At 46.8% G+C, this 20,809-nt stretch overlaps 1 protein-coding gene across 5 annotated transcripts in view; it reads right to left on the reverse strand.

Moving 5' to 3' along the window:
• Positions 1 to 20,809, reverse strand: part of Gdpd5 (glycerophosphodiester phosphodiesterase domain containing 5) — a 93,991-nt gene that overhangs the window by 53,221 nt on the left and 19,961 nt on the right. For 3 of the 5 annotated variants that reach the window (XM_010603310.2, XM_010603308.2, XM_019204399.2), the window contains exon 2: positions 10,155 to 10,237. The exons of the other annotated variants lie outside the window; for them this stretch is intronic. The gene's annotated coding sequence lies outside the window, so the exon portion shown is untranslated. The remainder of the gene's footprint in view (positions 1 to 10,154; positions 10,238 to 20,809) is intronic. 5 annotated transcript variants of the gene reach the window in all.

The raw sequence follows: 20,809 nt of genomic DNA on the forward strand, positions 1-20,809 counted from the left end.
AGACAGAGTCTCTCTATGTAGTTGAGACTGATCTGGAGCTTACTATGTAGCCCAGGCTGGTCTCAAACTCACAGCGATCCTCCTGCCACAGCCTCCCAAGTGCTGGGATGCTGGGATTACAGGTGTGCACCACCACCACGCCTGGCTAATCTGGATTTTTGCAGTGACTTGTAATTTTACCTTTTTTATTTCTAATTGCATTGGTTTGGGTCTTTTCTTTCTGATATGATTGGCTAAGGGTTTGCCTATTTTGTTAATTTTTTCAAAGAACCAGATCTTAGGTTCATTGATTCTGTGTGTGTGTGTGTGTGTGTGTGTGTGTGTGTGTGTGTGTTAGTCTCAATTTCATTAATTTCTGCTCTGATCTTTATAATCTCCTCCCTTGTACTAGCTTTGATTTGGATTATTCTTATTTTTCTAGGACCCTGAGGTGCATCATTAGCTTATTTATTTGAACTCACTCTGTTTTTCTGATGTGGGGATTCAGTTATAAATGTCCCTCTTAGGGTTGCTTTCATTGTGTCCCATAGCTTCTCATATGTTGTCCTGGCATTATTATTTCATGCTAGGAACTGCCTAATTTCTTCTGTGATCCACTAATTATTCAAGAGTATATTTTTTAATTTCCATGAGCTTTCATAATTTTTTTTTTTTTGAGACAGGGTCACTATGTAGCCTAGGATGGCCTCACACTCATGACAATCCTCTGGCCTCAGCCTCCCAAGTACTGGGATATCAAGGATGTGCCACCATGCCTGGCTGAGCTTGCATAATTTCTGTGGTTTCTTTTGCCACTGATTTCTAGTTTAATCATGCTATGATCTGTTAATATGCATGGGATAATTTTTCATTTACTTAAGCATGCTTTATTGGCTAGTAGATAGTCTATTTTGGAGAATGTTCCATGTACTGCTAAGAAGCATGTATATTCTGTTGTTGGGTGGAACATTCTAAATATTGATTAAGTCCTTGATATTTCTTTATTGATTTTTTTGTCTAGTTAACCTATCTAGTTGTGATAGTGGAGTATTGAGTTATCCCACTGTAATTGTATTGATGTTTATCTGATCTTCTGTGTCCAGTAGTGTTTGCTTTATGAAGTTGGGTATGTGGTGTTCAGTGCATATATGTTTATAATTGTTATCTCTTCAGCAAATTGTTCCTTTAATCAATAAATAATGACTTCCTTTGTCTCTTGAAGTCTACTTTGCTAAAAATAGAATAGCTACTTTTGCTTGTTTGGGGTTCTTGTTGCATGGAATATGTCTTTCCATCTTTTGATTTTTACTCTATACATTTTTTAGGTTAAATGTGTTTCTTGTATACAGTATACTGTTGGATTTTGTTTCTTGATCCATTCTACAAGTCTGTGTCATTTGATCGAGGAATTGAGGACTTTCACATTGACAGTTATTACTGAGAGGTACTGACTTATTCCTTCCATTGCATTATTTTCCTGATACTAATTCCTCTTTCCTCCCTTCTGCTTACACTGTCTAGTGCATTCATTCTACTGGCCCTTTTGTCATTGTAAGCTTCATTGTCACTCTCTCTCTCTCACTTTTTTTTGGGGGGTATCAGGAATCAAATTTGGGTCCTTGTACTTGTGCGGCAGGAATCACTGAGCTAAATCCCTGGCCCCATTGTCTCTTTTTAGGAAATCTTTGAAAATTTTTTGGATTGTTGACTCTTGGTGGTCATATTTTCTTTAGGCACCTTTTATCATGGAAATACACTTCTCTATTAATTTTGAAAGATAGTTTTACAGGATGTATCAGTCTGGGTTGGAAGTTATTTTCTTTAAGAGCTTGAAACACTTTGCTCCAAGCTTCTTTGGGCTTTAAGATTTGAGAAGTCTGCTATAATTCTAATGGGTTTACCTTTTAAGTAATTTGTTACTTTTCTCTAACAGCTTTTAAGTTTGTTCCTCGTGTGGAATTATGGCATTTTGACTATAATGTGTTGTGGAGAGGTTCTTTTCTAATTGTAGCTAGCTTCATGTATCTGTACTTTTTCACCATATTTGGAAAGTTATCTGCTATTATTTGTGTAAACAGGTTTTTATGCCATTTATTTTGTCTTCTGATTTTTCACTAATTCCAATTAATCTTAGTCTTCTTTGCACTGTATAACAGATGTTGGATCCATTTTTCATGTTTTCTTGTTTTATTTATAGTATCTCTAAATAACTGGTCACCGACCTCAGTCCTATCTTCTAGTTCTGACACTGTCCTCACATTGGTCACTTTTGCTACTCATAATTTCAACAGGATTTTAATCTCCTAAATTTGTATCTGGTACCTTTTCACTGACTAATTCTTTGCTAAACTGGTCATTCATGTTTTGTATCATTTTGTTGAGCTCAGTTTAGTTTTTATTAGGGTTTTCTATAAACTCATTGATTGTTTTATTAGGTCCATTATCTATTTAGTTATATCTTCTTTGAATTCACTGATCATCTTATTGGTCTATTTTTTTTTAAAAAATTCCCTGTGTTATCCTTCTGAATACTTCAGCTTTGTGGATTTTGATTTCTACCCTTTCCATGCCCTATGGATCAGCTCTGGGGAGAGGGTTGATAGTTTTTGTTGGCATGTCGCTGCCTCATCTCCCGTTTCTATTGGGTTTTGTTTGTTTTTTGTGCTGGAGTTTGTGGGTTGATTATAGAAGACTTTGTTGTTACTATGGAGACCTCTTTAGGTAGTGTCTGCTATTCAGGGATGCATTCTAGGTGTGGCTAACTATAGGCACTTTTCTCTGTCCCAAGATTCAACCAATTCTGTTTATTTGGGAAGGGAGGCAACCATGTATTTGGTTTAGCACCCCATTCTCTAGGAATGGGCCAAAGTATTGTTAATAACACAAAAGCAACCCTAATACTGGTATACAGTGCCACTTGACAATGGCAATAAAACCATCCAAAATAATAGTGTCGAAGACAAAATACTGATAAACCCTAATAACCAATAATGTACTACCCTTAACTATGGAAAAGAATCTATAATTATAGTATAAATACTGAGACAAAGCAAATATTTACATACAATAAATATCTACTAAATGCAATAACTATACCTCCACTGACAATAAAACAGTATTCAACATTAATTAGCATTAACTATATAAAATTGATGAACTTTAATGGTTATACTAGTAAAGATAGAGAGGGTGGGAAACTGGGGAATTAAAACAATAAATTATGAAAACCTAATGAATGGAAGATAAGACCAAGGAGAGAAAAGTCAGACAGAGGATCCTATTGAGGAATAAATGGAAATTAATAGTATTAGATAAAAAGTAACAGAAAAAAAAGAAAAAAAAGTCAAAAGGATAAAAGAACAAAAGAAAGAGAAAAATGGAGAAAAACTCCAAACCCAAAGAAACCAATGAAAGAAAAAGAAAAAAAGAATAAAAAAACATTCCTTTGTATTTTTAAGGGAATGGTTTCTTTCCAGGATCCACAGCCTTAGAGTTTAGCAACTCACAATTTTCTCTGCCTAGGTTTAGGGCCTATGGGTTTGTGAGGTGCCTTCCCACCATGCCCTACTCCAGAGAGTCCATATACCCCAGACTGTGGCAACCATCTAAGGTAAGGTGTGTGCTTGCTCACACTGGTAGATGGGGAAAGCAATCAGACCACTGGTGCCTGCTGGGTGTAGGCCATGGGTAGCAGACTATTGGACTTAATTCCTACACTTTCAGATCCAGCTGCCTCCGAAAGCCAAATTTCCCTAGCCTGGTTTCTCACTACAGAGGGCAGGGCCTATGTTCTTTTGGGCCTAAATTTAAACTTCTTAAGGGGTTCTATGTTTGGCCCGCACCTTCTCTGCATCTGTCTCCTACGGCTGTTTCTCATCCAGTCACTGTGGAAGGGTAACAGTGGTAGTTCTGAAGTAGAGTTGTTCTGTAATTATTCTGTGGCTCAGTCTTAAGCAATTAACCATTTCCCAAAATGACACCTGATTCGCCATCTGCTTCACAGGTGCAAGCTCCCAAGTTCAATCCCCGGTACCAACAAAACAAAACAACACCTGATTATGTACTCTTTGGCAATATGGCAGTCACTGCATTAGGTTTCATCTCCAACCATAGCCTGCTGTGAAGGAGTCACTAATGGAGTAATATCCTACACTATTTTTGTAGTTTACAATAGCTGTGGACTTTTCTTGGGTAAAGTGCCACTGGCCAGGTCTATCTATAATTTCTCCCTGTATCTGCCATTCTTCCTGGCTTACCTTCTGTCCCTGGACGTTGGCCTCATTTGTCTACAATCAGGTCAGTCTGGTGTTTGGTGCCTCTGCTGCACTGTGCCAAGGGGAAACAAAACAGAGAGAGCTCACAGCTGGCGGGCAGCTGTGGCCAGGGCACTGAATCCATGGGCATACAGTTGCTTGGGGGCAATGTGTGGCTCCATTGTTAACTGCCATGGGGGCCAGCTCTGTTGTCATTTGCAATGGGGATGTGGCTCCTGTAATTTGCAATTTAAATAAGTGAATTGTATGGTACATGGATTTTATCTCAATGAACTTTTTCTTTTTATGTGTCCAGATTTGGAAGTCAACTGAAGATTATCTGCATTAATATGGAGTTTGTGGGACCATTGGTGGCTATATCAGCAGAGACAATGGCTTAGGGTTCTTGGCACTACTTTTAGCCCCTTTATCCTGACCTAGACTGGGGTCTTCAGGACCTCAGATTCTGAGAGCCATTCTGTTCCTTCAAGGAACTCTTCTGCTCAAATTAAGCTGAATATTTTTTTTTTCTGTTGTTTGCAATTCAAACCCTTGCCTGGTACAAGGACATGCACTGTATTTTCAGTTCTTATCAGATTTTAAATATTCAATGTGTTCTAGAAATGGCAGAACCAACATATGTAGAGTGTTATTATTAGTAGTCACAGCAATATTGTTTGTTGTGCTACCACTTGCTTGCTGGGGGAATGGGTAGGTACTATGGGGCTTGCTGGGTGTCGTGCTGAACTTTGCATGTGGATAACCTCCTGATGACAACCTTACCAAGTGGAGGCCACCAGCCTTATTCTACTTATTTGAGCAAATAGATAAACAAAATGTGGTATATCCACACAATAGAATATTATTCAACAATAAAATGAAATAACTGATTATGTCACACGAAGACATAAAGGGAGTCAGACTTGGTGGTGCATGTCTATAATCCTCCAGAGTGGCAGGTTCAAGTCTATCCTGGGAAATTTGGCAAGACCTTGTCTTAAAATTAAAAAAAAAAATAAAAAGGGGTTGAAAATGTCGCTCAGTGTGCAGGTCCTAGTTTCAATCTCTAGTATTGGAAGAAAAAAAATAAAAGGACACAGAGGAAACTTGGAGGCATACTGCTAAGGGATAAAAATAATCTGAAAGACTACATACTGTGTGCTTCTAACTATATGACATTCTAGAAAAGGCAAAATTACACAGGCAGCAAAAAGATCAGTGCTTACTAGGGGATCAGGGGGAGAAAGGGAGAAACAGGTGAAACTTGGTGACTTTCAGAGTAGTTAAACTATTCTGTATGAGCTAGTAATACAGTCATCACACATTTGTCAAACCCCATAGAACATACAAGGTAGAGTGAGCTCCAATGTAAACTATGGGCTTAATAATAATGTATCACTATCAGTTCACTAATTATAACAAATATACTGAATTAATACAAAATGTACAGAACAGGGGAAACTAGTGTAGGGGAAGGCAGTGAGGGAGAGTATAAGGGGACTCTGTACTCGCTAATCAAATTTTTAAACCTAAAAACTGATCTTCTAAAAACTCTACTAGTTAAATACATACACACATACCCAAGAAGTTAAATGATTCACATAAGGCCAAACAGCTAATCATGGAGGAGGGAGGATTTGAATTCAGGGCCGCTGACTAAAGCCCAGATTTCCTGTGGCAGCAACCCTAGAGGGAGGGTCTGCCCACATTCACATCCCCTTCCACCTCTCTGCTGGCTACAGCATCTATGGAACTGTGAACTGCTCCCCAAAGGATAGAGCTTGGTGTTTTGGTTGGCAGATGGCATTTGCAGGCATGGAGCAAGTGTTTCCAAGGTCTGGGAGGAAGAAGAAAACTTCTGAGGTGTTAGGGCAGGGATAGCCAATGCCTGACATCCTCTAGCAGCCTGCCAGCCAGCTCCTGGGGAAGGAGGGAAGTGTGGAGAAAACACTCCCTTCTCTTTGGCTTTGGCTGCCCTTACTGGGGCCTCAGCTCCAGCTCGGCTGATAGTTGGGAGTCTGAGCTCAGCCACTGGCAGGCGGGGGGACCATCACAGCCCTAGTATCATGGGAGGTCTTGAACACCTTTCCAGCACTCGGCTTTTAAGGCTTACAGCCACCTGCCTGCTCCTCTCCTCTAGGTGCAAAGTGGGGATAAGGCTGCTCCAGGGTGTCCACAGGAAACATCCCGCAGTCCCTACTGCTCTGCCTGAGGAGACCTACATTCCCTGGGCCAAGTCACTGGGAGTCCTGGCAGTACATAACCATCCTGTCACCCATTTGAAAGCTGTAGGAATGCTTGTAACATGGTCGGAGGCCTGGTCAGCCTGAGGTCCCTGCCATTTTTGGTAGTGACCAAGGTATAGGCATGTTATAGCTCAGATAACTTACAAAAGTAGTGACCTACACTTCACTTAGAGTAAACCTCAGGTATGAAAGGCACAAGACCACAATGACTTCTTTCTTCTGGGCTGGGGGATATGGTCTTGGAGTATGACTAGCTCCCTGCTGTGGTCCTTGCTGTGGCTGACCCCTGCTCCCACTCAGTGTGGCAGAAAAGCTTGGTGCCCCAGAGTCCCTCTGTCTGTCCTCTGGCAAGCCCTCTTTGTCTCAGCTCAAGAGGCCCCTTTCCAGGAAGACTTTCTGATGGGTCAGGGTCTCTGTTGAGTCCCAGAGCTCCAGGCTTCATCAGGCCACAGCATTAACCTGTTAGAGGCTTTCTGGAAAAGGTGGGGGCTAAGCATAATTCAGAAATAAGAGGGGATTTGGTGCATAAATGGGAGAAGGAAGCACATTCCAGGTAAGGGGACCGCACAGAACAGGACCGAGAGGCCAGCAAGGAGGCTTCTCTAGGGGCAGAAGGGGCCTCTAGGCTGTGGCCAGCAAGTGAAGCCCCATTTAAGTTGCATGTGGAGGCTGTGGTGGGGCTTGCTTCCAACAGGCGCCTTCCCTTCCTTCCAGGACCAGTAGGGCATCTCCCAAGCAGCTCACCAACTGGGCCATTCCCAAAAGAAAACAAACTCAAATCTCCGAAATCAATCTCTGGCCACAGGCCTAGGACTGGGAGTGGGGGGATAATGTTGATTCTGGGATTTCCACTTCCAAAGGCCTGTACAAAGCCCACCAAGAAACGTACAGCCAACCAATCCCAGGCTCCACACTACTGCTCTCCAGCTATTTGTGGTTAGCTCTTTGGGAGCGTCCACAGATTTAAGACTTTCTTACCACATGGCTTCATTAGACGCTTGACTCTAGGGATCTACACTGTCACCAGCTCACTTTGTGACCTTAGCTAAATTGCTCCACCTCTCTGGGCTTCAGAGAAAGCCTGAGATTCTAATGAAATCATCAGAGAAGGTAGTCAGACCCAGGGCAGAAAAGAGGTGCCTGTGGAAGCTGCGGTGGGGAGGAGACAGTCTGTAGGCTTCAGCAGTGAGAAAGCCAGGTGGAACCACCCCTTGTCACACCTGCTCATTGTGTGGAGGAAAAGTTACTCAATGCAAGGCTGAAAGCCAGACTCCTCAAAGAATCAATCACACCATAATTAGAGTCATTTGTGAAACTTTTTGCTCAGTGATGCCAGAATCTCCTATTTACCTGACACTTGTATCCCTCTGATAGGAAGTAGCCTCTGACTGCTACTTCCTTGAGAAGAAGGGAGGCAGGCCCATCTTTCCATCAGAAGTGCTCCCTGTTTCTCTCAGCAGGAAGGGCCAGCTTCCTCCCTGAAGTGCAGCCTTCGGGGCACTATCTGTCCTGTCCCTCTAGGTCTGGACCTCACTCAGTGCTGTGTTTGAGAGGCCTCGCACCATATGCCCTGCATGCTAGGAGCTGAGAAACAGATGTCTGCTGAGCCTCTCCCTCAGGTAAGGCCATGAGGAAAGACCTGTGTTCTGGGACACCTTAGGGGCCATAGGCTGGACAGGAGGTAGACTTAGGTGCCAGCCTCAGGCCTTCTATTTTTTTTTTTTTTAGCACAGAGGGAATCTATTTTTCCAGGTAAGGACTAAAAGTGCAAGCTGAGTAGTTACCAAGCATGACTTGGCTTTTCTCAGAGAACAGAGCTGAGCATCTCCAAATTCCAAATCTTGGGCTGCAAGTGCCACAAAACTGGAGTTTTGGACTCGCCCGTGATGTATGTAAGAAACATACATCACGGAATCCTGGAACAATTTAGTTGGCATTTTAGAACTACTAAGTCATAAAATGTCAGCACTGACCATGTAGTGGAGCCAATCTCTCCCAGCCTCCCGTCCCTGCAGAAATCCCTGTACAGCAAGGAGTGGTGGTGCCAGGCTTCCCAGATCAGACAGAGACTTATCCACCCCAGTGACGGCCCCTGCCTCTCTGCAGGACTGAGGGTCTCCCACCAAGCTGCCAGAACTACAGGAAGGCTGTCCTGGGAACAGTTCTGTCCCTTACTCTCCCCTCCCCCGTGGCATCGCTCAGTCCTCCCTGGAACTGGCGAGCCAGCAAACAGCCCCACCCACCCAAGGCCTCAAGGGCCAGCCCAGGGGCCTGCGGAGGGGGAGATTCCACCCTCTCCCCCTCAGGTTGACGCTAAGGCCACAGAGGACCCCAGGGACTCAGTCACCAGGTCAGGGCTGGCCTGACCTGATGCCTCTCCCAGGCCCCAGGGCAGGAGTGCCACAGGGCTAAGTGTGGCAGAGACTTGCACTGGGCAAACTGGTTTCTGCCCAGTTTTTACCCCTTGAAGGAATGGGTAGCAGTTATTTATTTTATTTACTTACATAGTATAGCAGGGCAGCTATACAAACAGGCTTCCCAAGTGGCCCTGGGTGGCAAGAGAAGCAAGTACTGCCATCTGAGGAACGCTTCTCTTGCATCCTTCCCCCTTCCTACCTCTTTAGCCTCACCTCCTCCTGTCCCCTTTTTTTTCCCACTGCTGGGCTCCAAGAACACCATGCTACCCAGCTTCTTCAGCTCCTTGCCTTTCTCCCCCAGGCCAACCCTAATCCCATTCATCTTAACAAGTGGACCCTGAGCAAGACCTGGCCTGACAGCCCACAGAAGCTCACTTCATGCGCATGTCACACTGCAGGTCATCACCTGCTTCTGAGGCCGCCGGAACCAGGTTGAGACTTGTGATCCATCTGGCTAAGCATCTGCCACTCTGCCCAGTGATGGGGACAACATTTCTCTTCCTCACAGCATTCTGTAAAGAGCAGCAATCTCTCTGCTTCTAGGCATTTCTCAGAGCCTGGAGCCTCTTTCAAATATCCAGGTTTCACTCTGGCAATCAAAGATTAGCCTTGCTCTGACACTGATGTAGAAAGCCCAGGAGGTGGCCAGTCCACTTTGAAGGTTCACACCAATTCCATGACTAAGGCCTCCAATTCCACCACTTGCCATTCATCCCTTTAGCAGAAGAACCACTTTCCCTAGGATTCTCTCTTAAATACAATTTTTCCCAGAGTGGGGGGTCCAGTAAACCAAGGTAAAGGTTCACTGACCAAATTGAAGGTCAAGGTAACAGTTAATACTCGGCCCTAGAGAGCCAGGGACGCACAGGGGTTTGAACAGTCTGTGCTGCTTGGATTTGAATCCAGTTTTACCACTTAAATAAGCAACTCCTTAATGTTTCTAGGCCTTGGTTTCCTCATTTGTAACATGGGCATGATACCTTCCTCATGGTTCATTATGAAGATGAAATGAGCTCCTACATGCAAGGCCCTTAGACAAGACCTTCAGGAGGCTAAGCCAGAGACACCTCCACTGAGAGCTTCGGTTCTGCTACTCCATAAAATGAGACAAGAATCCCTACCCTCCTGCCTTTTTTTCATTCACCATAGGGTACTTCCTCCACAAGAGAGGCAGATTCTGTTCCAGAAGCCAGGAGGCTGCTCTCTGTGGTCTGTCTCTATCTCCTTTCTACCTTCCTCCCTCCTATCTTTTTTCTTACCTGGAAGAAGGTACCAGCGGCTGTGTGCTGGGCTCCTTAGGGTGTCCTGTACTCAGAGGCAGTGATGTAGCTTTACTGAAGAGCTGAGGGAACAAGGGGACAAACCCAGTGAGATCTTCCAGCCCCCACCCTCCTTCTACCTGACCCCTGCACCCTTAACTCCACCCTGGGTCCACCCAGTGCTGGTGTGGGACCCAGTGACGGCTACCTCTGGTCCCTGCCCTGGAGCTGTGACGCTGGTGGCTAATCCCTGGGCCTCAAAAGGACATGGATCCCATTTCCCCTTGTGCCACTCATACACCAGCCTTACCTTCCACCCAGACAACCTGCTCCCTGAGCCCCCTGGGCCACTCTGCAGGGCTCAAAGGCCCCCAAAGGCCAGGACCCTGGGGGCAGAGGCTCTCTCCTGCTGCAGGGAACCTGTTACTCTAAGGCAGTGGCCAGGCCAGCTGTTCTTCCAAAGCAGCAGTGGAGAAGAGGGCGGGCTGGTGGGCCGGAAGCAGATCTGGGGCACCACAATTATGAGCCTGAGTTCTGACTCATGCACACCTCCTCCATGCTCAGCTTCTGCAGCCAGCAGGGCAGCCCCCTACCCAAGAACTGGGGAAGGGAGGGTACTGAGGCCATGCAAGATGACAGCAGCGAAGGGACTTTGCATCAGTACCACAGGCCTCACAGGATGCTGCCACCTTGCCTTCTCGGGGACAGTGAGGCTGGCAGACCAGGGACATGACCATCTCACCCAGAGAAGCAGAGCCAGAGCTGGGACCCCGGGCAGTGATGGCTTAAGCCTAGTGCTCAGCCCAGGACCCATGTCAGCAGGAGAACTCTCCCCAGCTCACTGGGACTCTGCAGCCACACAATTGAGAGAAGCATGCAGCCAAGACTCTGCCTCAGACCAGGCAGACAGAGCTGAGCTGAGAGACAGTGTAGGCAGACCTTGGAATAGCCCAGCCTGCCTCTACTCCTCAGTGCCCAGCCACTCAAAGTGCCTGTGATGCCTTGCACTCTAGTTTACAAAGCATACTTGTTTCTTCTATCTTACATAGTGACCCTAAGACCTAAACTGACAGAGAAATGTACATAGATAAGGGCTTCTCCTACTTGTTAAACTACAGCCCGATAGGTCTAGGCAGGATCCAAGAGTCTGTATCTCTGGCATGCTCCAGGTGGTCCACGGACCACAATTTGAACAGCAAGGACAATGCTGAAAGCATGATGCTGGCAGGTCAAACTGCTCATGTTAGAATCTGGCTGTCTATAGGATGACCTTGAGCAAGTTACTTAACCTCTCCTTCTGTACAAAACAGTAATAATAAAATCCACCTATAAGACTGCTGTGGGGGATTAAATTAATTAACACATTAAACATTTAAAGTAGGGCAGACGGTATAGCTTAACTGCCTAGCATGTGCAAGGCCTCAGGTTCCAAACCTAGCATCAAAAACAAGACAAAACAAAAATCTAAAACAGAAGCTCTAAGAGGTATTTATATCCAATAAGGCAGCAAAATTGAACTTTAAACATGAATATTTTAACATAAACCCTGCCATACCAAGTTGCATAAAATGTCACAGCCAGCAAGCCATGAGACAGACATGGATACTGAGACCCAGAGAGGGGCAGGAAACTGACATGGTCACCAGAAAGTTGGTGTCAAAAACACAAGTCCAGGGCCAGGGTGCGGCTCTGTGGCAGAGCACTTGCCTGGCATGCAAAGGCCCTGTGTTCCATCACCAACATACAGAAGAAGAAGAAGAAAAAAATCAAGTCTACAACTCCTGCCCAGCGCTCTCTGTCCACACCTCACTGTCCTCTAAGGAAGAGAAAGTGCCACAGATCATCCCTGAGGGGTCCCAGCTCTGCTGCCAGCCTAGGCTAGCAGCTGCCTTCAAAACCAGATGTGGGCCAGGCATGGTGGGACACACCTGTAATCCCAACACTCAGGAGGCTGAGGCAGGAGGATCACCTCAAGTTCAAGGCCAGCCTAGGTTATATAGTGAGTTTATGGTCAGCCTGGACTGCACAGCAAGACCCTGCCTCAAAACAAAAAACAAAAAAACCCAACAACTTCCCCCTAGATGTGGGGTGGCTGGCTGGGGAGGTCACCCTCACCTGGGCCCTGGCCTCATCCAGCCCCTGCCCACCAGGAACATCTGCCTTCCATTTCCATCTCCTGCATCCAACCTGGCTAAGGCTCAGTGTTAGGGTCACCCAGCTGAGGTCCAGGCAGAGGGTGACAGGAATGGGCTCGGCTCTAACCTTACCTTGCTTGGCTTCCAGCAAGGGGCCAGTAAAAGCCTATGAGTCATTTGAAGGAAGCGCTGGCCCCAAAGAGGAGTGGATCTTTAAGCTGAAGTCCCCTCACTCAACACACAGACAAACACACACACACACACACACACACACACACACACACACACACACACACTCCAGGACCCTGGGATGGTGGCAGAAGCTGAGGGAAGAAATGAAGCTGATAGAATATGGCAATATTTCTTCAGATTTTACCCCCAAATCAACCCTGGCTTGAATGCCCTGCTTGTGAAGCTTAGCCTTCAGCTTCTCTTGCCACGGCCTGGCTGTGTAACCTTAAGTATTTCAGTGTCCTTCTCTGAGCTGCAGTTCCCTCATCTGTAGGATCATGGGCTGCACTAAAAGACTGCTGTGGCCTGGCACTCTACAATGAGATGAAGGATTGAGGCTAGGTTTTTATGTGAATGAACAAATACACACATGAATGAAATGGATCAATGAACTGAGTAACCTAATTTAAACTCTAGCTGTAGCATAAGATCTATTGCCTATACTTTCTTGTACGGCAGAGATCTCTTCATTGGGAAGACCCCTGAGTTAACCTTAGGGAGAAAAAGACCCACCATCATGAGCCCCACCGGTCACAGACTCACAGATTTTATCAAAGAACATACAGGAATCCCTGTGGCACACATCCACGTAACCTGTAATCCTAACCATCTGCTTCCCTGACTAACACCACTCAGGCCTACACAAATTCTTCTGTTTCTTGAGCTTCAAGAACAAAAGATGATGAGTCGAGATGCCATGAAGGTCACGTGCGGGGGTGGGTAGAGGGACAGGGGAGACAGGGTGGGGGGTGGGAGGGCTGAGTGGCAAAAGTGTCTTAGAGGGAAAACAAATTAATTTGTCAAATCCTTTCTGTCAGATACCAGCATGCAATTGCTTCTTACATAACCAAGTATCAGTTTTCCAGTAATGCTGAGCATCTTTTTTTTGTTTGTTTGTTTCCTTTTTGGCATTTCTTCCTGTTCCACTCAGCGGTTCTAAAAGTTCTCATGAATTAGTGTGGTATTCACAAAAAGTGCCAGTGGTGGCTGAAGAGCATCTTACAGCATTTAACAATTCCTATTACTCTAATGCAACATGAAATGTGACACTAATCCTTTAAATTGGCAATTAGATGGGCACTGAACATAGCAACTGTAGTATCATCTTTATAAAACATTCAAAAATGTGAGTAGTTCACCTCACACACTGTGTATATTTTGATCTTTAATAGCTTCATAAAATAAAAACAATCTTTGAAGATAAAAATGCATCCTTCTGTGTTTATATTTAATTTAATTTAGATTTTTGATGAATATATATACATTTTTTCCCCAGTACTGGGTATTGAACCCATGACCCTGAGCATGTTAGCCAAGTGCTCTGCTACTAACCTAAACCTCTACCCTTCAAATTCTGTACACTTTTGTCTTAGTTATTTTTCTCATTGCTGAGACAAAATACCCAACATCCACAGTTAAAGGAGGAAAGGTTTGCTGCAGCTCACAGTGTATAGAGGTTTCAATTCATAGTCAGATGGCGCCAAGGCAGGGTGGCACAACAGAGAGGCCTAGCCAAGGAGAAACAGTTCATGGTGAGCAAAAGGCAGCAAAGCAGTGAAGTAGCAAAGACATAAAGCAGCAATGACAAGTGACCCTCTTTTGCTCCCTTATATCTTATCCAGTCTACCCACCCTTAGGGCAGATATCGCAGACACCCAGGGTGGGGTGCCCTTAATGCTAACGATGGACCATGAATCAATCACAGCATCACACACCCTAGATCCAGCCATCTCAGAAAAGCACCACCTATGACCATATGAGTCTTTGAGGGGAACATCTAGATACAAGCCATAACAACTTTTAAATTGCACTTTATTTTCAATCCTTTAGATCACTACAAATGATAAGAAAATCTTGGTTATGTCAATTAGTGATCTTTCTAAACTGAAGACAATGAAGACATTTTATGCAATAAATAAATAATGAATCATGTCTTATTCATCTAAACATCACCAAGCCATCAACAAAACGCCCAGACATTCTTAGTATTTTGTCATTTTCAGTCATATAAAACTGTAACTTTACACACATAGTTCAATTTACATAATAAGGTATTATATTTGTTATGGTAAGAAAGTCAAACTTGTTTCATTTCACAGATTTAAGAGGTCAAGCAGCCCATGCATGTCACTTGCTGCTCTCAGCCTCCTGTTTCAGGAGGGGATTCTACAGGTGACTGACAAGGATCCAGTGGGTTTTTAGGTTCTCGGATCCCTACTCTGCCTAGACAATACAGATCGAGTTGCCTATACACATTCTGAGCTCCTAGTGTGTTCAGTGGCTCTGGATGAAGGAGCCATGGTCTGATGGTGGAGTTAGGCACATCAAGAGGACCTGTGCACAAAGACAGCAAGGACCAGGAGAAGGATTAAAGCCTTACTGGTGGGTCACAGGTGGCTCCCAACCTCACACCATGTGGCACAGGATGTCCCCACTTGGGGCAAGCAAGCTATTTCCAGGGAACTGCCAGCCCTTCCCTGCCTCCACCAGGGGTACAGAACTTCTAGACTGCTTCCTCCCTGGGGCCACCACTCCATGTCCTCCCCTCGCCCCTGGCCCTGCAGGTTGCTCGGCCTCAGGGTTGGGCACAGCATTGCAGTGGATGGGGCATTAAATGGGCTGAGGGCAGGCTCATACCCATCTGAGCACAGAAGCCTTATATAGCAGGCCCTCCCTGAGTGCTTGCTAGACAAACTTGAGAGGAAGCAGCAGTGGCTGCTGTTCCAGTTCTGTCCACCCTCACAGTCACAGAGGGGCCAGTCTAGGGACCAGAGCAGACCTGAGAAAGGGCCATGAGGGTGGCAAGGGGGCAGCAGGAGCCTAGCACAGCTCTCATAAGGTACTGGCCCTTGCTGACCTCACAAGCCTGGTGTTCCCCATTCTGCACACGTCGTTCCTAACAAGTTGTTACTTGCTGGTCCCACGTTCTAGGCAGTCAGCACCTTATGTGCTTTTTCGTTTTTTTGAGACAGGGTCTTACTATGTCATTCAGGCTGGTCTTGAACTCACTATGTAGTCAAGGTTGGCCTTCATGCCTCAGTCTCTGAGTGTTGGAATTACAGGTGCATATCACCAGGCCCAGCACAACTTCTCACGTTTCACCTTACATGATCCATACATCATCCCCTGAGACAGATGGTCTCACTCCACCCATGTTCCTCCCTTGGGACCTTTTTACCTTTTGGGAACAGATGGGTATACGGTCTCTTCTAAGAGCCCTCAGAGCCAATTACTGGATTCTTTTACCCAAAGATGCTCCAAGGTGCCTTTTGCCAGTGACTGGTGTAAATTCCCCAGGCTCCTCGTCCCTGGGAGGGCCAACCTTGGGAGTAGGTGGCACTGTCCTCAGAGGTCTTCTGCTGGCCTGGGCCAACACTCCCTGCATGGAGCTGGCTTAAATCATCTCTTGCCTCTCTTTCCTTCCCATTTTGCTTCAATTCTCCCTATTCCCTTAGCAGTTTCTTTATTGGAAAACTTCTAACAAATCACTCTCACATGATTTCGGTCTTAGGGTCTGCTTCTGGGTCACCTCAGACATCTCTGAGGTAGGTTCTACGAGTTCTCCTACTGTAGATATGAGGAACCTGAGGCCCCGGGAACTGAAGAATTGACTTGATGTTAAAGCCTCCCGCCCCTCATTGTGGCAGGCAGCAGAACATGAGCTTGAATTGAGGCCTGCAAAGCCTGAGAGAGGTCCCTTCTCCTTGAAGCCTACTCCTCTGTCTACCTTCTGCATCATTTGAGTCTGTTTGTCCTCAAACACTGCTGTCATCCTCTGCCTTCTAGGATTTCCTTTTTTTTTACTGGAAGGAAATGATGAGAGTCTGTGGAAGGGCCAAGAAGGATGACTAAGGCCTCAGATTCCTTACATTGGCCTGGGCCCTGTTTTGGTCAATCCTTGCGAATTAGGGTGGGTCTGACATGCTGAGAATGCAGGGACACTTCAAACCAACTTCACAAAAACAAGTTATAAAAACACTGGCCCACATTCAGACTGGCTGCCTTATAGGCCTGTCTCCATGGGGGCAGGCTCAGCAAGTTCACATGAGGGAGCGCACAACACAAAATTGAGGCCAGATTCAAAGAAAGAACTTCCCAGTACTGAGAGTGGGGCCTTGAGGTAGTGTTGGGTGTGGCATTCTCAGAAGCAAGGAATCCCTATCCTGCCCTTCCCAGGCCTGTCTTGTTTGAAGTATCTGTGAAGCAAGCTCAGTGAGCAATAAGACACAAAAACCATGGAGGCCAACCCTGCCTGGTCTCCGGATTCCCCTCCAGACTTGTACCTGGTTTATGACAGTGCTCAGGATCTCCAGAACTTGTAGGATTCTACCCACACCCTAGAGTAGCAGCTGCCACTCTGTGGATAGAAAGACAGGCAGAAGTCCTGGAACCTTGTAGCAGCTAGGGTAGGATGAAGGCTGCCTCTAAGCCCCTTATTAACCTTTGTCTTACGCAATCACCCTGCAGAAAGGGCTGCCTCCCCAAGGGCCCTCTGGACCTGCTTCAGAGGAAGGGCACCAGCAGGTGTTTTGAGGCACCCTCCCCACCCCCCAGCAGGCGAGCTCCTTCCAGCCAGGAATAAACAGGCCTGAGTCTTGCCCAGTCCATCCCCCTCCAGCCTCTCCAGCCTGCCTTTCTTTCTCCTGAACTTCTCAAAGTTTCCTACACTCCTGTCTCCATTTCATCAGTCCACTGCTAAACCCTCCACCTCTTTTCTACCAAGTTCACAAATGGCTTCCACGGAGGCAAATCTGCTGGACACATCTTGGTCCTCAGCTGACACCAGACCTGGCCCTCCTGGAAACATTCCCCTTTCCTAGCTTCCTAGATACACTTGCTGGTTTTTTCCCAGCTCCATGTCCACCTCCCCAACCCTCGACTGGCTCCCCTTTCCACCCAGGCCTGAATGTTACTGCACCACCCAAACCCTCCCCCTTCTCAAGGTGCATCCGTTCTCCCCCCACCCCCGCCACCTCCCTCTCCTTCAGATACATAAGTCCCACAGATACTAGGCCCTGTTCTTGGCCCTCATCTCTTTCCTCTCATCTCCCCGCAAGCATCTCTGGAGTCTGGCAAAGGCTCCACCCACAAAAAGCCCTCCAAAATTCAGGATCAGAGGCACCTTCAGTTGTTGTCCTGAGCCCCACGCTGCCCCCAGTACTACAATCCTGCTAGTGTCCAACAGCGTATTTGATGCCCAGGCTGGCTCCGAAGGTGGGGGCAGTGTCTTTTCTGATCTTAGGCCCCAGAACCCAGCCCAAGCTCAGCCCCTGGGCTCCAGAGAGGTCTCTCAAATCTAGGAACTTGTATCTCTGCTGGACTTGCCCCATTGATGAAATAAGTCCACAGGCCCCTGGGCGGTGTCCTTGCTCTGCTCCTCCTAGGGTGTGTGAAACACACACACTGCTCAGCCCCTTCTAGGTGGCACCCACCTGCCTAACGCTACAAAGAAGATATTTTGAGTGGCCCAGAGAGAGCCACAGGGGCCCACCTCACACATGCAGACACACATATGCAAATATGCCAGCAGACATACAAAGATACACAGCGTGCACACTCAGACCCAGGTAATACAAGAGGACACATGGGCACAAGCATGACTCATGGAGGCACATGCAGATGAGCAGACAGGCTCATGGGACAGGGGACAGAGCATCCTGGAAAGAGCATGGTCTCAAGCCACCACCTACCTCACCTGGAGTTGCCAGCCCCAGGAGTACAGGTTGGCTTGGCAGGGCTCAGGGCTAGCTCTCCTGATAGCAGCACAGGGCTCCTGGAGGGGCAGGACAGCCCTGTCTGTTTGGATCCTGAGGCTATAGCAAAACCCAGAAGAGGAGAGGAGGGCTCAGGCCGTTCTCCACAGAGGGGCTGGAGACAGGGGAGGAGACCCCTGGTGGCTCCCCAGACCCTCTGCCAAAGCAGTTACCCTCCCCTACAGTGCCACCAATCTGAGAAGACTCAGTGTCCACTGTACTGCAAGGGCAGGGAAAGCAAGTTGGGAGTGCACATCACACTCAAAACTGATGCAGATGACACATGGCCAACACCTCCCTCTGCATCCGCTCAACCCTGTCCTCTCCCTGCCATCCTCCAGGTCTAGTACTTCTCCTCATCCTGCTGATTCCACCATGGAAGTGGCTTCCCCTTTATGGCACCTTAGTCCCTCATAACTGTGAGAATTGGTCAAGAACTCTCTAGAACCTCCAAGATCAAGTACAAACCCAACATGTAAAGCTTTTCTCAATCAGGCCTCAACTCACCTTTCCAGTCTCCTCTGCACCACAGAAGCCCTAACAGTTGGAGCTATTTCCTGCCTCAGGGAATTTACTATCTGTATACCTTTGCACAACCGATTTTTCTGCATAGCATACTTCCCACATCTCTGCTTGGTAAACTCCTATAGACACTTCAGTACCCAAATGAGAAAAAATGGACTGGCTTTAGTAGTGTCAGTCAGGTCCTAAAGCCAGCACATAATGAGTAAATTGCATATGGTCAAAATCACCCCTGGCTATATATAGCTCCACTTATATGCAATGCCTAGGCATTGTTCTAGGCATTTCCTGTTTTGACTCACATAGCCCTCAAGACTGTGGCAGATTGTATTTCCAAAGACATCTGCAGCAGCACCTCCCAACCCCCATGCTCTTCTTACAGTATAACTCTGACACCCTTCCCAGGAGAGGCAAGGTCTGCGTATCCCCACTTGAATCTAGGATGAGGGTGGCTGAAGTAGCGCTCTGAGGCTTCCAAGGCCAGGTCAAACGTGACCAGCTTCCCGCTGCCTTCACTGGGGCACTCTTGCTGCAGTCCTGAGCTGCACATGGAGGCCTAGACTGCTTGGAGGTTGCCATGCTGTGGGACCCAACCAAGCTTGTAGAGAAAGGAAGCCCCATGGCTGCACGAAAAGCAAGACAGGCAGGCATCCCAGCTGTCCCCATCCTCGATGGTCAGGCACCATTTGACAAAGAGAACCCAATCCAGAATCACCCAGGTAAGCCTACTTTAAACCCCTGGCCTACAGAAACAGAAATGATGAAATCAGTGGTCTTAAATAAAGTCACTAAGTTTGGGGGTGATTTACTATGCAACAGTAGCAAGTGGGACAACTGTAAAGGAGGACCTGTCATTTTCCTTGCTTTAGAGAAGGAGGATCCACAGTACAGAGAGGTTAGGCAAGTTGTCCAAGGTCAAAGAGGAGGAAACTGGTAGCGCAAGGATTTGAACTTAGGCATTTAGCCCCAGAATCTGCTGTTCCTTGGGAGGCCTCAGGGAGTAATCGCTGAATAAATGACTGAAGGGGAGATTAAGTAAGTGAATGACTAAGATGAGTGACCAAAAGCAGACAAGCCCACACCGTGTAAATCAATATGACTTAAGTCCCTTGTTGCTAGGGCAGGTTCTCTATCCACAGCCTTAGGGGTAGAGAGGGAGTCAGGGGAGGCTATCAGGTGCTGCAGACCTCTGCTCCCTGAGATGCATGTGTCCCTGCTCCCTGCTCCTCCAGGCAGAAATTTGCAGGATTATATACAGGTCCCCAAGGACCTAAGCCCACCTAAGGTCAGGGCCTGTGGACCCTGGGGACTGCAGAGGAGGCTGGAGACCTGAGTTTCACCCTGCATGGTCACTGACTTGGACAAGTCCCTGTCCCTCTCTGGGTCCAAACGCTCTGGAGCTTCAGTACATTAAGTCTCACAGGTCCTACACTGGCCTCATGGATGGGGTGCAGGTAAGATATGGGTGTGGGACCCCCTACAATCCTTGTACTAAAAGTAATGACAACAAATCCTGCTACTGCTCACTGTGAGGTTTCTACAGGCACCGACTCTGCTCCTTACAACAGCCCCATAGAGCTGGACAGCTAGCAGGGTGAGACTCAGATTCATAGCTAAAGTGATGCTGGATATAGGGTCCAACCCAGGCCCTCCCAATTTCAAGATTCCCACTCTTTTGTGTATAGGAGTTGTGTGTGGGGGGGTACTGGGAACTGCCCAGGACCTCATGCATGCTAGGCAATTGCTCTACCACCAAGCTGCATCCCCAAGCCCTTTTAATTTTACTTTGAAACAGTGTCCTGCTAAGTTGCCCAGGCAAGGATCAAATTTGAGGTTCTCCTGCCTCAGCTTCCTCAGTAGCTGGGAATATAGGTATGCGCCAATCACACTTGGCTAAAACTCCCACTCTTACCACGATAGGCAAGAGGTAGAAATAACCTAAGTGTCCATTGATAGGTGGATAGACAGACAAAATGTGATCTTATCCACACAGTGGAGAATTACCCTGCCTTAA

The sequence above is a fragment of the Fukomys damarensis genome, unplaced genomic scaffold (assembly GCF_012274545.1).
Source record: "Fukomys damarensis isolate Sample0158 unplaced genomic scaffold, DMR_v1.0_HiC HiC_scaffold_16, whole genome shotgun sequence".
Classification (NCBI taxonomy): Eukaryota; Metazoa; Chordata; class Mammalia; order Rodentia; family Bathyergidae; genus Fukomys; species Fukomys damarensis.